The sequence below is a fragment of the Lithobates pipiens genome, unplaced genomic scaffold (assembly GCF_037356315.1).
Source record: "Lithobates pipiens isolate NorthernLeopardFrog02 unplaced genomic scaffold, aLitPip1_a1.2 Scaffold_23, whole genome shotgun sequence".
Taxonomy (NCBI): Eukaryota; Metazoa; Chordata; class Amphibia; order Anura; family Ranidae; genus Lithobates; species Lithobates pipiens.
This window is the reverse complement of record NW_027507785.1, coordinates 269,657,513-269,674,984: the sequence shown is the minus strand read 5'-3', so window position 1 is coordinate 269,674,984 and position 17,472 is coordinate 269,657,513. Positions and strand designations below refer to the sequence as shown.

The following is a 17,472-nucleotide window of genomic DNA, read 5'->3' as shown; positions in this document are numbered from 1 at the left end:
AGCTGCTGGCTTTTAAAAAAAAAAAAACGCACACTCCCGGCGGACTCCCGCTTTAAGCTTAGGGGTTTGTTTGGTGAAATAAAATAAAAAACTTAAAGTGCTGTCGCCACCAAAAAATAAAAAGCTGCTTAAAATACGTAAAAAATAAAATAAAAAAATTATTGCCAAAAAAAAAAATGTTTTACTCACCTCTAAATACCTGTTGCTAGGGGGTCCCTCATAGTCTGCCTTCTTCCTTGCCCGGGCTGGTGACATCACTTCCCCTCGCGCCGCACATTCACCTGGGACCTGTCACGTGTCCCAGGTGACTGTTAGGCGTATCACTGCGCCCTGCGCCGCTCGCGCATGCACAGTGGGTGCCCGGCTGTGAAGTACACATGACGGCGCCGCAAGCGGAGCGGGGAACGAGGGGGGGCTTCATTCCCCCGCATCGCTGGACCCTGAGACAGGTAAGTGTCCGATTATTAAAAGCCAGCAGCTGCAGTATTTGTAGCTGCTGACTTTTATTTTATTTTTTTTAGGGGGTACCCCACTTTAAGGTAGAGCTAAAACTCTTTTCCTGAGCAACCAGCTATCTCTAAGCTCAGTAGCCTTGACACCTATACTTAAAAATATTCTCACTCTTTTGCAACAGGAATGGCTTGGCCCTTTGATCTGTTTTGAAGTAGCTTGCTTAGTTTTGGGGTGCCAAACTGAAAGTTTAATTTTTCTTGGGTAGACTGGCTAGACCATGATGTGAAAGGTACGAGGGGGTGTCTCTGCTATTTAGGGCTTTAGGTTTTTTTCAATTCTATTTAATCATTCCCATACTTTGTCTGAAGCTCTTAGAAATTTTTTGATTGCCTGCACTAAAATGTCAAAATGTTTTGTTTGGGGGCAGTGGGTTAAGAGGGTAATGCGAATATGTGTGGGCTATATTTTACACCAAAAAGTAAAACGGATATGAAAGCAGAGGGCTTTTGTTCAGCTCCATTGTGTTGTAGACCAAGTGCACTTTCCGGTACACTTATCATGTTATGACTTGCCTCTGCTAAGATGCGAGAATGAGGTTAGGAACGGGTTTAATACTATCAAAGAGCATGACGGGTGTTGTGTTCCCAGAGCCAGGTTAAAGAGAACACTCTATTTTCTTTTTACCACTAAATCCACCTTCATGACTAGGGTTTCACATAGTCTTTTGCTTGTTCTAATTTAGATATTGTAGCCAATCACTTCCCATTCCTTGAGCTGCACCTTGACCTGACATGTTGACGTGTTGCTGGTGTTATTAAGCCTACTGTAGGCATTCACATAGTAAGCTTTCAACAGAGTTATACAGACTGATAAGCGAGGAATGGTCAGGTGTAGCAGGGTTCATTAGTTATAGAACAGGCTCCTCGAGGGAGGTGGGGCACCGTCAAATCCTTTGGGTTTTAAGAATCGCTGATAATTCCCTGGCGCTGGTTGGTGTAAACTAATTGTTTACAGCTGGGCATAGTGGGGTATCTAATCCCAGTTTGTTTTCCCAGCTGTTGTGTATTCAAGTGCAGTAATTAGGGTAACTTTTGTTTATGTTCTTCTTAATAACAAGCTTCTAACTACTAAGTATTACTTTGACCATAACTTGTGTAAACTTTAACAATGCTTAGCGGTGGCAATTATCAACTTGAGCTCCATGGTGTAGCTGCGGCAACTGGCACTGGGTTAGCCGGCTCTCTTTTCTCTGACTGTGTCAAGCTATTGCTTATGCCCAATATTAATCACTGCTGACAACCCTTGGGAGTGTGGTGAGACTAGGCATCATGGGCAACGGGGGCTATGTCTGATGCCGGCTCCTTGGTCTGGTGAATGTTGAAAGGGCATTCTCACAAGACTTGCATGTGTAAGTTAAGAAACAGTTGATAAGGCTAGGACCAAACCTTTATACTCTCAGAATTTTTAGGGTTCATCTTAGCATTTTCAGTGCTATACTTTGAGCTATAAGAGTACAGGACATAGTTCAGATATAATGCTGGCCTTGGGGACCGGTGGAAAAGTTTGAAGTCCCTTTGCTCTGAGACCCTGAACAGGGGTTAGGCTGTAGTCTCCAGCTTACAAAACTGGTGCTTTGGCTAAAGCTATCAGGGCATAGCTTTACTTGCACCAAGAGAGGCTGGCGCCTAAGACCAATGGAGGGCTCTTTTCCTTTAAAAGCTAAAGAGTGGATTAGACAATTCTATTAGGAGGGGGAAAGTTTATGTAAGATATATGTAATCCATTTGATATGTATAAGATGCGGTGGCCTGCTCCCATGTCCACACGTCCTGCGCTTGTGCGATTGCAATTTAAAACCACATACAGGTTTTTTTTTATTGGCTAGCAATTTTATTTTTCGTTTTCTACGCTGTTTGTATTTTAAACGCTATCTGTACATTGGAAACTTGGTGGAGTCCTTTTTACAGCATCTGACTTTATGCAATAAAGAAAAAACATTTTTTGTGTTAAAACATATTACACGATTCGGAGCAATTTTATTTTGCATGAGCCTTCACGCTGGCAAATATTTGGGAAGTTTTCAGTGACTGATCACCTGAGCTGCGGAGTCTGCAGATAGGAGACACCCATTTTTTCACATCTGCAGCCAGAATTTGTGACATTATACGCACTGACTGACCTCTCTTAGGCTGGATTCACACCTATGCATTTTTTGTGCTTTTTGCATTTTGCAGATTTTCACTACAGAACGTGTTCCATAGGAAACCATTTTAAATGGACTGTAGTGCAAATTTACAAAATGCAAAAAGCGCCAAAAATGCATAGGTTTGAATCCAGCCTAAACAGGGGGTCACTGATGATCTGGTAAGCCCCCATCTTATTAGTGGTGATTAAAGGTGACGGGTCCCACGTGGTCAAGTATATTATTTTTATTCAATCAAGTTACACTATCTGTCTGATTTTTTTTATATTTCTATGGACATTTATTTATGATTTATGGACTCACATATGAATTCATTTTTATTTATTTTTTTATTGCACATTTAATATTGATTTAGTTTGAATGCCACTTTATTTTGGTTTTGGATTGTCACCATTTTTGCACGTTTCACTTGTGCGATTATTTCATAATTATTTATTGAACAAGCGCTGCACTTTATTTTTTCCATAAGACAGGGGTGGTCTGCTCTATATACACTATATAAGACAGGAGTAACCTGCTCTATATACAATATATAAGACAGGGGTGGTCTGCTCCATATACACTATATAAGACTGGGGTAGCCTGCTCTATATACACTATATAAGACAGGGGTAGCCTGCTCTATATACGCTATATAAGACAGAGGTAGCCTGCTCTATATACACTATATAAGACAGGGGTAACCTGCTCTATATACACTATATAAGACAGGGGTGGCCTGCTCTAGCTCCTTTCTTCATATATATATATATATATATATATATATATATATATATATAAAGAGAGAGAGAGAGAGAGAGAGAGGGAGAGAGAGAGGGAGAGAGAGAGAGAGAGAGAGAGAGAGAGAGAGAGAGAGAGAGAGAGAGAGAGAGAGAGAGAGAGAGATAGGATCATATCCATAGGGTTCAATATTGAGTTGGGGTAAAAAAGTAAAATGAAAACAAGGCAGTTAAATAGCAATTGTCCTATCCAACTTACACCATTATGTGGCTAAACATTCAGCTTCAAGGCATACAGTACATTGAAGAAATAATTCCTCTCCAAAAAGGGAGGATGGAAGAAGAGAGGCTATAGGATGATAAATGTGTGTGGACTGCTGAGTCAAAATTAAACATAATTTTATTAATTTATTATTTCACAATTTATCTACAATCATAGTGCTGCATGCAGCCACCCAGTGGGAAATACTTATAATATAACAAGCAAAGCCTGTTGGCGTGTTGTTGTATCAAAGATGCACTGACACAAAACATAAACCAATTGATAAAACAAAATACACAAAACAAACGTCCGGATGCCAAATTAATTGATGCAGGGGGTACCGTATTTACCATATCAAACGGACAAAAAGAGGTCCAGGAGGTGCCCCAATGCATCAATTCCTTTGGAGGCTTGAGCTGTGGATAGGGGAGCAGATGGAAACAGAAAGCAAATAGAATTCTATGGGGTCCTAGAGGGCCTATTGCATACAAGTTCAATGTGTGCAAAACCAAAAGCAGTATTCCAGTTCAAGAGATTTGCACCCAAAAAGAGTCCTGGACTAAAAATTGGATACCGGGCTTAGAATATCCCATGGATGGTGACTAGGGAAAGGGCTAATTCAATTGATTGCACTCATGTGCTGGATCTTGGTCAAGAGCCCCTCTCAATCATTCAAAAACTGAACATAACTGTTTGCTGCTCTTCCAGCATTTGTGATGACGTTGAGGGATAGAGTGTAAAGAATCATGAAACTGGGCTTTGGGGTTAGCAAAAAAAAGTGTTTGCTGTAGATAGAACACTTTAGACATAATCCGTGCCGTCTCAGTCCATGTCCATCTCGCTGGGTTTGATCCAAATTGCAATGGGTCTTGCTCCGTGTATGCCCCAACGGGGATGTGGCGGCCAGGTTGCTTTGGTTTGATATGCAGCTGCACGTGTATTGCCAAGCGTCAATGCTCCTCACCTGGCTTCCCACTACTTCAAGTGGGATCCAAACAGACTTATGAATGTATTTGTGTATTTTCCCATTCAATGGGTGTTCCCAGTAACGATCCTCCTCTATGCTCGCCAACACTGTGGGGGATGAGGTTGTGGCGTCCATGCTGTGATGTCGTCAATGCATTTCGCTGTGCGAGTTGACCCACCCTTTGCAGCTATAACAGTTTCAACTCTTCTGGAAAGGCTGTCCACAATGTTTAGGAGTGTGCCTATGGGAATGTTTGACCATTCTTCCTGAATTGCATCTGTGAGGTCATGCACTGATGTTGGACAAGAAGGTCTGAATCACTTCCGGTTCCGGCGCCACATGGAGTGACTGCTCTCCTCCTCAGCTCCCGCATCACGACCCCGAAATCGGCTTTTAAATCCCGCTGAGCGGCCGGGCTCCCAACGAAATACCCCCCGGAACCACCCCCCATAGCCATGGACCGGTTCGTGGAAAAAACCGGCTCGCGAGCGCATATGGCGCCGCCCACGACCGCGGCGCGGCCGCAAATCGAGGCCCCGACTTCAGCCTTCTCCTCACAGCGCGCAGCGGACATGGAGGTGAGCTGTAATACTGCTTCTCCCCCCTCTCCACAATCACTGCCAGCCTCTCCAGCCCCTCCACTCCAGGGAAGTCTCTCCACACAGCCTGCAGGGGACTCCACCACAGAGCGCATTGCCCAGGCCGTGGCCGCTCTATTATCCCCCATGATAACGGCATCTGTGGAAAAGGCTGTAAATGCAGGCATGCAGCAGCTCAAGGCCCAAATAGGCGAACACCACACCAGATTAAATGACCTGGAACACCATCTGTCAGATATAGAAGAGGAACTTTACCAGGCCCAAGCCACGGAGCGCTCCCAGGACAGACCAAATCAATATATTCTACAGAAACTTGATGACCTGGAAAATAGGGCCAGACGGAGCAATCTGCGATTCGTAGGCATCCCCGAGTCGCTACAGTCCTCTGAGCTATCTGACTTCTGCGCAGTGCGCATCCCAGAAGCCCTGGGCCTTCCAGGCCCTTGCACGGTCGAACGCGCCCATCGTATGGGTCCACCTGCACCAGAACGCAAATCCCCTAGACCCATAATCGCAAAGTACCTCAACTACTCTGACAAGGCCCTGATCCTGCAGAAGTTCAGGCAAAAGCGCTCTCTCCAATTGGATGGGATCAAGGTCCTAATCTTTGCCGATTACTCCATCGAGGTCTCCAAGAAAAGGAAAGCATTCCAGCAGGTGTGCTCGGAACTCTTCAAAATGCAACTCAAATTTTCCCTAGCCTTCCCGGCTATCCTTCGCCTGAAGGCTCCGAACGGTGACCAACTATCTTCCCAAGACCCCTCCGAAGCTGAGGCATTTCTACGCTCTCTTCACCAGGGTACACACCCTCACACCCCTTCCAAGTCCTCATCGCTCAATCGCTCTCTGGACCAAAGGAGCCCCCGGAAGGACTCGCCCAAAGCTTCAGGCCTTCTGCCCCAGATCACCAACATCGGGGTACCCCTCGTTGATGACATATCGGTCCCCTTGGATCCTCCTCTCTTCACCTCACCGGTGACCCTCTCGCCAGGACCACCAGCCTGACTTGTCTCTGTGAGTTACTTTATTGTTTTCTGTTTTCGTTCAGGCTTGGTCACTGTTATGCCTGCTGATCCTAGTTTTTCTATCGGCCCTAAGCTCTGCTCCCATCTAGCAGACGCACCATCGGTGTTCTTGGCCACCTCTGTTTTGTTTGGTATCCTGGCTTCGGTTTCAGGAGTACCCGCTGCGGCCACTTTATATTTTTATAGTTTTATATTTTTATAATTTTGTATCTTGTTTTTTTTTGTATTTTATACACTATATTTTATACTTTCTAGTTTTTATTTTTATATGCTATACCTGTGGATTATTCCACTCTCTTGGGTCCTTATACTGAAATGTTTCACGCTACACGTGGGTTTGATACTCTTTGTTCACATGTCTATTAACTGTATTGTACTCCCCCTGGACTCACTGTGCATGTCTACTGCCGCACCATGACGCGTGCCCTCTTTGGCTCTTGATTTATGGCCGCACCCTTGTTCATATTCATGCTCACCGCCCGGACGCTCTTGTCCTATACCTCTGGGTCGTGCACTGGGGGCTGGCCTACACAGTGACTCCATGCGGAAAAAAGCGAAGTTCGCTCCAGTGTTTATGTTTTTGTATGTGTTTAAGTTTGCTCCCCACCTCACCTGCCCCCTCCCCCTACCTTCCTTCGGAGACAGCGTCTCCTTTCTGACCATCATGCTTAACGTGTCCCACAGCCCTACCGGGTCCCTCTCATTTAGGCAAAAGCTTCTCCTGCCCTGCCCACCGGCTGGCGACAAATTTCTAAATTCGGCCCATTTCCTCTTCTCGACCCCCCTGACATGAGAATAGTCTCATGGAACGTGAAAGGCCTCAGATCTCCTAATAAGAGAATGAAATTCCTCCGGCACCTAAAAAGATTGAAAACGGATATCGCCCTATTGCAGGAAACCCATTTATCCGCTCCAGATTTTCATCGCATGAAGAAACTCTGGGTCGGCAAAGTCCTAGGCTCCGATGCCGTTAGTCGTAAAGCGGGTGTTCTCCTGCTGATCCACAAAAACCTCCCGTGAGAGGTACTGTCCACGCACTCAGACTCTCAGGGAAGGCTCCTCTCACTGCACTTTAAAGACATCTTGCACCATACGGACAACAGATCCCCTCCCCCACACCGCAGGGCGACAAGTGCTTCCTCTACTCCCTCCCACTTTGCATCCACCATGGAATCTCTTCATCTTCATGACCTGTGGCGCCTATCCCACCCAGCGGACAGGGAATATACCTTTTACTCATACCCCCATAATATGTTCTCGAGAATCAACTATTTTTTTGGCACTGACGATCTCATACCCAATTTGTCTGAAGCTGAAGTGCTTGATATAGCTATCTCTGACCATGCCCCAATCTCAGTTAGTCTTGACAACCTAGATCTCCCACCTCACCCAAGACTGTGGCGCTTCCCCTCGTATCTCCATAACAACCCTGACTTTCAACATTTTATGGCGAACTCCTGGCGTGAATACTCGAAGGCAAACTCCCCCCACTCGGACTCTCCGAACCTCTTCTAGGATGCCGGTAAGGCGTTCCTCAGGGGCCAGATCATTTCTTATGCATCCTCCTTTAAGAGAAATGCCCTGTCCCATTACAAACGGGCCAGTGCACGACTACATCTAGCCCAAAGGTCCCTCTCCACTAACAATTCCCTTGACAATAGAGCCGAATGGCAGGCGGCCAAGAAAAGTTTCGACACTTGGGCAGATACACTCGAACAAACTAAAAGATCCCAACTCGACGCAACGCTCCACAAGTTTGGTAACAAGGCGGGTAAGCTCCTAGCGAGGCTGTGCAAGGGCCCATTCCACCCGACGCACATCACTTCCCTTAAAGACGCGAAGGGTGTTGTACAATCTACCCCACAAGCAATTAACAAGGCGATGTTAAACTACTATACGGCCCTCTACGCCCCAGACCCCATAGATAATACTGCTGCTCGTTCCTTCCTAGATAGCATGCTCCTATCTAAAGTTACCCCTGAACAACTAGAAGCTCTTAATGCCCCCATCTCCCTTGATGAAGTCTCCTCCACGATCCGCAAACTAACCCCGTCCAAAGCACCAGGCCCCGACGGGTTCACCAGTGAATTCTACAAAACCCTCTCCTCCATCACGGAACCCACTCTCCTTAAGGTGTACGATGGCATCTGGTCAGGTGGTTCATATCTCCCTTCTGGAAACCAGGCCGTTATAAAACTCCTTTCCAAGAAAGGGAAAGACCCACTTGACCCAGGCTCATATAGGCCGATTTCCCTCCTCAATCTGGATGTCAAAATCCTGTCCAAAATCATAGCCACAAGACTAGCTGCCATTATACCCTCCCTTATCCATCCTGCCCAATCTGGCTTTGTGAAAGGCAGAACTGCCACCTTGAATATACGTAAAGTTATGCTCGCTCTGGAACATGCTAAAAATAATCCGGATGGGGATTTTGCCATTATAACTTTAGACGCGTAGAAGGCCTTCGACAATGTCAGCTTCGACTGGCTCTTTATGACTTTATCCGAAATGGGCTTCTCGGGGCACTTCTGCCATCTCATCAAAGCCATGTACTCTTCCCCAGCAGCTAAATTAGTCGCGGCTGGAGTTCTTTCAGATGAATTCCGCTTGCATAAAGGCACTCGCCAGGGCTGCCCACTTTCCCCGCTCCTCTTTAATATCACCCTAGAACCCCTATCCAGATATCTGACCCAATCAGCCCCTCTCCACGGTATCCACATTGGCCACCATGACCTGCCCACCTCCCTTTTTGCTGATGATGTGCTCATCTTCTCGTCGGACCCCGCTTCCGACATGCCCGTTATTAAAGAGGTCTTTGACGTCTTCAGATCATGCTCAGGGCTTCGTATAAATTATGGTAAAAGCGAAATTCTCCCGATAGGGTCCTCTCGCAAACCCCCCTGGACACAACATTCTATCTTTTCAACCGCCAACTCATATATCACCTACCTAGGTATTAAAATTGGAAAGTTGCCTTCCTCCCTTTACCACCTCAACTACCCCCCTCTGATCACGAAAATCTCTCAAGAAATGGTGAACTGGATGGATCTGCCTCTCTCGCTTCTGGGAAGATGCCACCTGCTAAAAATGGTTAGCTTTGCCAGGCTACTGTGCCCGCTTCAAACCATTCCTCTGCTCCTCCTTCACAAGGACATTAAGATTCTGGAATCGGCTTTTTCTTCCTTTATATGGAAGGGCAAACGCCCACGTATAGCCTTAAAAAAGTTGCATCTTCCCAGACACGAGGGGGGTATCAGCCTGCCTAATGTAAGACTGTATAATCTGTCATGTTTGTTACGAACTGGTCTGGACTGGATCTCTCAATCCTCCAGATACTCCAACTACTCCTTGGAAGCCGCCATGGTCTCCCCACTCTCATTGACAGCTCTCCTCCACTGCAGGTGGAAGTCAGTACCATCTCTGTTTCAACATAACCTCCTACTCAGGGACACTGCCATAGCTTGGAGGGAAACCAGGAAATGCCTCAAGCTCCCCCCTTTTGTCTCCAGACACCTTCCGATACAGGGGAACCCCACTTTTTCCCCTGGCCTACTCCACAAGCCATTCCACATCTGGAAAGAGAAGGGCATCACCAGTTTTGCTGCGCTCTGCGATCTGGAATCTGGGTGCCCTCTGCCCTTTTCCCTTCTAGCGTAAAGGTTCTCCCTCCCGCCAGCTCACGCTTTCCACTACAGGCAATGTGTCAGTTACTTGAAGGATATCTGCAGCGATGAACGTAAATGTTTCCCCCTAACCTTTTTGGACCGACTGCTCAAGGACGATACTTATAACATTTCAGACATCTACAAACCATTACTCCAGCAGATTACTCCTCAATTGACATCCTCATCAGTCGCCAACTGGGAGAAAGACTTCCCTGACCCGGATTTAGTAGAAAAAATCTTGCAAGGTCTTAACAAAGTTTACCGCCTAACCCCAAACGAGCTCTGGAGAGAAACACAACTAAAAATTGCCCACAGGGCATACCTTCCCTTCCTTCCATCCAACTCCGATCAGGACAGCACCAAGTGTCCCCTCTGTCTCCAGAACAGGCCCTCGCTGGCACACCGTTTCTGGTCCTGTTCCTTCATCTCATCCTTCTGGGATCGGATCCTCTCCTACATCTTCAAAGTAACCCTGCTGAAACTGCCAAAGGACCCCCTTCTTCTCATCTTTGGATACTGGGACCCTCTCCTGCTTCCATGGTCTCCCATCAACAGCCGAGTGCCCTTAAGCGGCACGCCGTACAAACCCTCCCATGTGGACTGGTCTCTGCTGTGTCTATTACTTGCCAGGAAATCCATTCTAAAGAGCTGGACTTCATCTCTTCCTCCCTCCGTCGCCCAGACGCAGAAAGAACTCCTTTCACTCCTATACAAAGATCGTTATTTCGCAAACTTCCGGGACGAAAAAGCGAAGTCTCGTTTCTATGCGCGGTGGCTTCCCTTCATATCTGCCACTCTCCCTCCGGTGGACATCATTAACTTGGACCACTTCACCTTCTCCTACTACGGCACTCGACAACCAATCTCGGGGTCAGATTCCCCCCCAATCTAATATCTAAGCCACGCCCAGCAACCTACTGACCTCCGGGACTACCCTTTGGAACCCCTTACACTAGGGACTTTACATGAAAACCTTGTATCCCCCCTCCCCCCCTCTTTTCACCCCTTTTATTTTCCTTTTTGTATGTGTTCCCCTCTTCCCCTCCCCTCCCTTTTTTTATTTCTTTTCTACATTCAGTCTAATACTCCTGATCCTATGATCTGTTATTTTCCTTAATCTTGGGAAATGGCATTATCCTGTTATATATATATTACTTTTGCAACTATCTCTTACTCAGGATCCCTCCAGTCACTGTCAGATTGCTGCTTTGTTCTACTAGTTTCACTGCCTTCCTCTCAGTTTAAGTATTTCAGTTAATGGTCTTAGTTCAATATGATAAAGCTACAATCTGCTCTCATTCTTATGCACCTCATCTGCGATGATGGTTCCACAATATCGTACTTGTCATTGTTGCATCTGTACTGTTGTCTTTATTTATTTCTCAATAAATACTCTTTAAAAAAAAAAAAAGAAGGTCTGAATCGCAGCCACTGCCGCTTCAATGAAAATATTTTTTGTAAATTGTAGTACATTATATTACTTAAAGTGTTACTAAACTCACAACAGTAAAATCAGTCTGTATATGTAGTAAAGCATGCTTGTTATATTCACTGTGGAACCTAAAGCGTTAAGCTTTCCATTGTGTAAAAAGGCTGTTTAAACCTATTCTCTCTGTTCCTCCCCTTTTTGCATTGTCTCTAAAACATGTCCCGATAAGACAGAGTTACTGGAGTCAGGCTGCACGTGCTCAGTTTGGTATGTATTGCTAGAGAGTTTTTAATTTCTTGGGAGAGTGCATGTGATCAGCACAGGGCCAATCTGCACTGTCCAGTCAGAGGGTCAGAGGTCCTGCATCCTGATAGGACAGCTAGTGCTCCTACAAGATTTAACCAGGAACTTATAGAAGTCACAAGACTGCTCTATACTGCTGATGAAAAAATGTATTTATCGGTTTATATTTACTAAAATTATTACATTTTCATGTTCTGTGTACTGTGGGAGACCAGGTATAGTGAATGCAGGTTCCTAGGTTTAGTAACACTTTAACACTATACATTTGGCACTGAGGGTAGCTCACAGCCTTGAACCTGAACTAGGTCTCAGCGATGAACCATAACTTTATTTGTAGTTATAAGAACTTTACCTGTCCAGCCCAATCCTTCAAAACTTGTGGAAACCAGTCCCAATGCATGACTCAACATCACACTAACGGCAGCACAGTTAAAATAGCGATTACTTTTGAAATTCCTCTGCTATTTTGAGACAGCCTTCTCTCACTGTTCTGTTTTACCTTCAACGTGTATTGAGTAAACCCGCAGGGGGCTTGCTTTGGGTCTGTTTTCAATAGCTGTTCCTTTCCGTTTGTATTTATGTGGTTGAATTAGCTGAAAAACAACTTGTGGGCAGTTATTGATCGAGAATTCAATACGCTGGTTCAGAGTATTCACAAGTGCTGGGCATGCAAATCTGCCCAACCCCATCCCTAACCACATCTGTGCCAAGCCAACGCAATCTCTTTGTATGCTTCTTTTCATTATCAAAGAAATATATATGCACAAAGCCAGGAAAAAACAAGGTGCTAATTCTACATTACTTGCTTTAAACATTAACCCTAAGAGTCCACTTATTTTGCATGGTAGAAGTTGCAGATAGTCTAGCTGACCATTTTCTGGGCATTTCGCCCAACAATGCTAAGAGGAAAGTTTTTCTGAACGGACCATGACATATGCCATTGCTGGTTCTCATTCTGAAAATGCTAGGTGTCTGTCTGTCATGCTAACACTGTAATGAAAATTGAGGAGAAAATGTTAACCCTTACAGGCTGTAGTATGTTGCAAAATTAGGAAAGTTCAAGCCTCCATGCACTTTGGGGAGATTTAAAGGTGTCTTTAGGCAATCTCGGTTTAGTCTTTCCCCATGTAAATTGTGTTTCTCTGTTGTATGATTCACAAAAAAATGGGCAGGTACTGATATCGGGAGGACTCTGAACAGGTATACAAATTTTGGAAGTATAGCCATTTTGATTGTGTTAATTTTCCAGATCCAGGAAAGTAGGAGCCCATCTCATCAACAAGTCCTTCATCTGTTTCAACAGGGCTGGATAATTGGCTGCAAATAGATCAGAAATATTGGCAGTGAGCTGGATTTCTAAGTAAGGAAGACTATGCAGAGCCCACGTACAAGGTATTGCCACTTGTGCCATATGTAACTCCGCCTTGGTTAGTGAAATATTCAGTGCCGTGGATTTCTGGATCTTAACATTTAGACCCGAAATAGAGGCAAATGTATTGAGAATGATCATAAAATTAAGGGCAGAGACCTGCGGGAATGAAAGTAAGAGGAAGATATCATCTGCAAATAAACACAGTTTGTGGTGATATCCACCTAGCTATATGCCAGTGATAAAGGATTCAGTCCTGACATGTTGCACTAAGGGTTCAAAAAGCAGGGCAAACAGGAGGGGGAGAGTGGGCACCCCAGACGTGTGCCTCTCTCTCTATATTGAACATATCTGATTTGTAGCCCTGCATATTTTATGTATGCCCCAGGCTTATTGTATAGCATAGGGACCCATTGCAGGAAGTGAGGGCCGAAGCACTACTTCCGGAGGGTGAAGTACATATAGGATCAGGTTATGGTGTTGAATGCTTTTTTAATGTCTAGTGAAAGAAAGCAGGAAGGAATGCAGCATGTTTTGGCAGCATGGGATAAGAGGACTGCTCAGCAAATATTGTCATTAGCTTGATGAACAGGGATGAAAACATACTTTGTCACGGTAGGTAAGGTTTCCAATAAAGTTGTTTAACCTGGAAGAGAGAATTTTAACAAGAAGCTTGATGTCCAAATTCAAAAGAGAAATTGAATGCTAGTTCCTCCAGATTGTGTCATCGGTATGGGGATCATGCAAATGAACGCTGTCAGAGTTTCCTGTCTAAAGGAGTGTCCTTTGAGAAGGGGGTTGAAAGCATTGGCCAAAACAGGGGACAAGGGTTCTAAGAACGTTTCAAAATAGAGAGCAGGGAATCCATCAGGGCCGGGTCTCTTATTCAGTTTCAAAGTTTTGATAGCGTTGGACACTTTGTCAGCTGAGAAAGGACCATCCAGCCTTTCTAACTGTGCTTGAGATAGTGATGTGAGAGAAGGAGTCATCAGTCACTCGGGGTGAGCCGAACACCCCCTGGAACTTTAGAACCCCATTGAAGTCTATGGGACTCGAACATTCAAAATAAAAAGCGCTAATATGCAAGATATTGTCCTAAAAAGGGTTTGGGAACCCGGCTTCTGCCCCAGGGGACATGGGTCAATGCCAAAATTATTTTTAAAAATGGCTGTTTTTTCAGGAGCCCTGATTTTAATGATAAAATATTCCTTTAAATATCGTGCCTGGGGGGTGTCTATAGTATGCCTGTGAAGTGGCACATGTTTCCCATGTTTATAACAGTCCCTGCACAAAATGACATTTAACGGAAAAAAAGTCATTTAAAACTGCATGCAGTTTTAATGTAATATCTGGTTCTGGCAATACGGATGAAAATCATTGAGAAAAAAATGGCATGGGTAGCCCCCCCTGCCCATTACCAGCCCCTTTGGGTCTTGTACGGATATTAAGGGGAACACCGTACCCAAATAAAAAAAAAAGGAAAGGCGTGGGGCCCCCAGGCCCTATATACTCAGAGCAGCAGTATACAGGCGGTGCAAACAAGAGAGGGACTGTGTAGGTTTGTTGTGTTAAGTAGAATCTGTTTGTAATTTTGAACTGGTACATTTTTAAAGTGTAGCTCCAATCAAAAAATCAATTTTTAAGCTTTTTGGAAAACATAGGGAAGGGTTATCACCCCTGTATATTTTTGGGGCCGTCCGTCTTTTTTCATCGCACTTCCTGTTGTCTTCTTCCGTTTGCAAGTAGGAGACGTTTGTAAGTTGGATGTTTGAAAGTAGAGGCCTGCCCTATATGCTCTGCAGAAATGTGGGCCTAAGGTGTTGTTGTTGCCACAACACTGTAAGCCCTCAAAATGACTCTTGGTGGCCGCTGGAGCGCCCTGCTGTGAACGATTATATCAAGAATTGTAATTACATGCTATTGTTGAACAGTGGTAGAAAAATTGGGCCTTTGGTGGTTGTGGTGGTGGTGCTGGTGCCACAACACTATAAGTCCACACAGTTACTCTCGGTGGGCGCAGGAACGGGCCCTGCTGTGAAATATTATATCAAAAATTCTAATTACATGGCTGAAAAATTGGACCTTAGGCACTGGTGCTGGTGCCACGACACTGCAACCTCTCCCAGATACTCTAGTTGGAGTGCAGGAATGAGCCCTGCTGCAAAGCATTGCATCAAAAATTGTAATTACATGCCCCTGTTAAACAGGGGCTGAAAAATTGGGCCTTAGGCGCTGGTGCTGGTGACACGACACTGCAACCTCTCCCAGATACTCTAGTTACAGTGCAGGAATGAGCCCTGCTGCAAAACATTGCATAACAAATTCTAAATACATGCCCCTGGTAAACAGGAGATGAAAAATATTTGGTTACATCAGCTTCAGGTGCTTGGTAGCTGGTGGTGATCCAAGACTGATTCATCTTTATGAAGGTCAGTCGATCAACCGAGTTGGTGGACAGGTGCACCCTGTGATCAGTTACAAAGCCTCCAGCAGCACTGAAGGTGCGTTCCAAAAGAACGCTGGATGCAGGACAGGCCAGTAGCTCAATTGCATACTGTGAAAGCTCTGGCCAGTGATCCATTCTCAAGACCCAGTAAGCCAGAGGATTTTCGGTGGGAAAGGTGTCCAAGTCTGACCTTGCCCCTAGGTATTCCTGCACCATGTAAATCAGACGCTGGCGATGGTTGCTGGAACCGATCATACCTTGGGGCTGCGGACTAAAAATTTGTCTGAACGCATCGGTCAGACGACCACCTTCTCCACCGCTCCTTCTGTGACTGACCGAAGCCTCAGCAACACGTTGCCCAGGTCCAGGAGTTTGCAACCTCCCAGGCCCTGGGAACGCATTGCACAGACCTTTCTGCAAGGCCTCCTGGAGATGTCTCATCCTCTGCTCCCTCTGCGATGGCAAGATAAGGTCCGCAACCTTACCCTTATACCGTGGATAAAGGAGAGTGGCCAGCCAGTAATGGTCCCTCTCCTTGATCCGAAGAATACAAGGATCCTGCTGCAGGCTTTGCAGGATCAGGGAGGCCATGCAGCATAGGTTAGCTGAGGCATTTGGTCCAGAGTCCTCTGGGTCACTAAGGACAACATGATCCACAGCCACCTTCTCCCAGCCACGTACAAGTCCACGGCTTTCTTGGGACTGTAAATCATCCCTAAAAGACTGCTGCTGATGCTAAGTGCCAGGCTTCACCTCCATGCTGACACAACCCTCCTCCTCCTCCTCCTCCTCCTCTTCCTGTGTGATGGGTGGCACAGCAGGAACACTGTCTGGATAAAGGGGGCCTTGAGAGGCAAGGGAGTCCTCCTCTTCCTGCCTCTGTTCTGCCTCAAGTGCCCTGTCCATTATTCCACGCAGCGTATGCTCCAAGAGCTGGACAAGAGGTACAGTGTCACTGATGCATGCACTGTCACTGCTCACCATCCTCGTGGCCTCCTTAAATGGTGACAGGACAGTGCATGCATCCCTGATCATGCCCACCTGGCGTGGTGAAAAAAAAGAGCTCCCCTGACGCTGTCCTGGTGCCGTAGTCACACAGGTACTCATTGATGGCCCTCTGCTGTGTGTGCAGCCGCTGCAGCATGGCCAACGTTGAGTTCCACCTGGTGGGTATGTCACATTTAAGGCTGTTCTTTTGCAGGTTCAACTCCTTTTGGAGCTCAGCCAGCCGAGCACTGGCATTAAATGATCAGCGGAAATGCACACAGACTTTCCTGGCCTGCCTCAGGACATCCTGTAAGCCCGAGTACCTGCCCAAGAACCGCTGCACCACCAGGTTAAGGATGTGAGCCACACAGGGCACATGGGTCAGATGTCCCTGTCGGAGGGTGGAGAGGAGGGTGGTGCCATTGTCACAAACCACCATTCCTGGCTTAAGCTGGCATGGCATCAACCACCTCTCGGCCTGCCCCTGCAGAGCTGACAAAATATCTGTCCCAGTGTGGCTCCTGTCCCCCAAACAAACCAGCGCAAGCACGGCATGGCATCTTTTTGCCTGCGTACTTGCGTAGCCCCTTGAATGCCTATGTAGCACCGCTGGTTCATGGCCGATGGAGACAATGTCTCCGCCGGCCGCCATTTTTAAGAAGAAGCTGGTCTTCAATAGAGATCATTGCTGTGGCGCCGCCCACCCACGCTGCCAGTATGTGTGTGAAGTGCAGTGGGCGGCGCCACAGTTGGTTCAAAGTTTCCGCGCGGCAGCAACGGGATGACGGGGCCAGTGAGTCTGTGGATCATGTCGGGGGCCAGTCTGTTAGCCAGGGGCCAGGCTGTTTGTCGGGGGCCAGGCTGTGGATGTCAGGGGCCAGTCTGTGTATGTCGAGGGCCAGTCTGGATGTCGGGGGCCAGTCTGGATGTCGGGGGCCAGTGGTATGTTGGGGGCCAGTGGTATGTCGGGGGCCAGTCTGTGTATGTTGAGGGCCAGTCTGGATGTCGGGGGCCAGTCTGGATGTCGGGGGCCAGTGGTATGTTG

General features: G+C 46.3%; 1 non-coding gene across 1 annotated transcript; it reads right to left on the bottom strand.

Annotated features, from left to right (window-relative positions):
• Window positions 1-977: 977 nt before the first annotated feature.
• LOC143928707 (18S ribosomal RNA) lies at window positions 978-1,903 on the bottom strand. The gene has a single exon (XR_013262530.1). It is a non-coding gene; the product is annotated as an 18S ribosomal RNA (ribosomal RNA).
• Window positions 1,904-17,472: the final 15,569 nt, after the last annotated feature.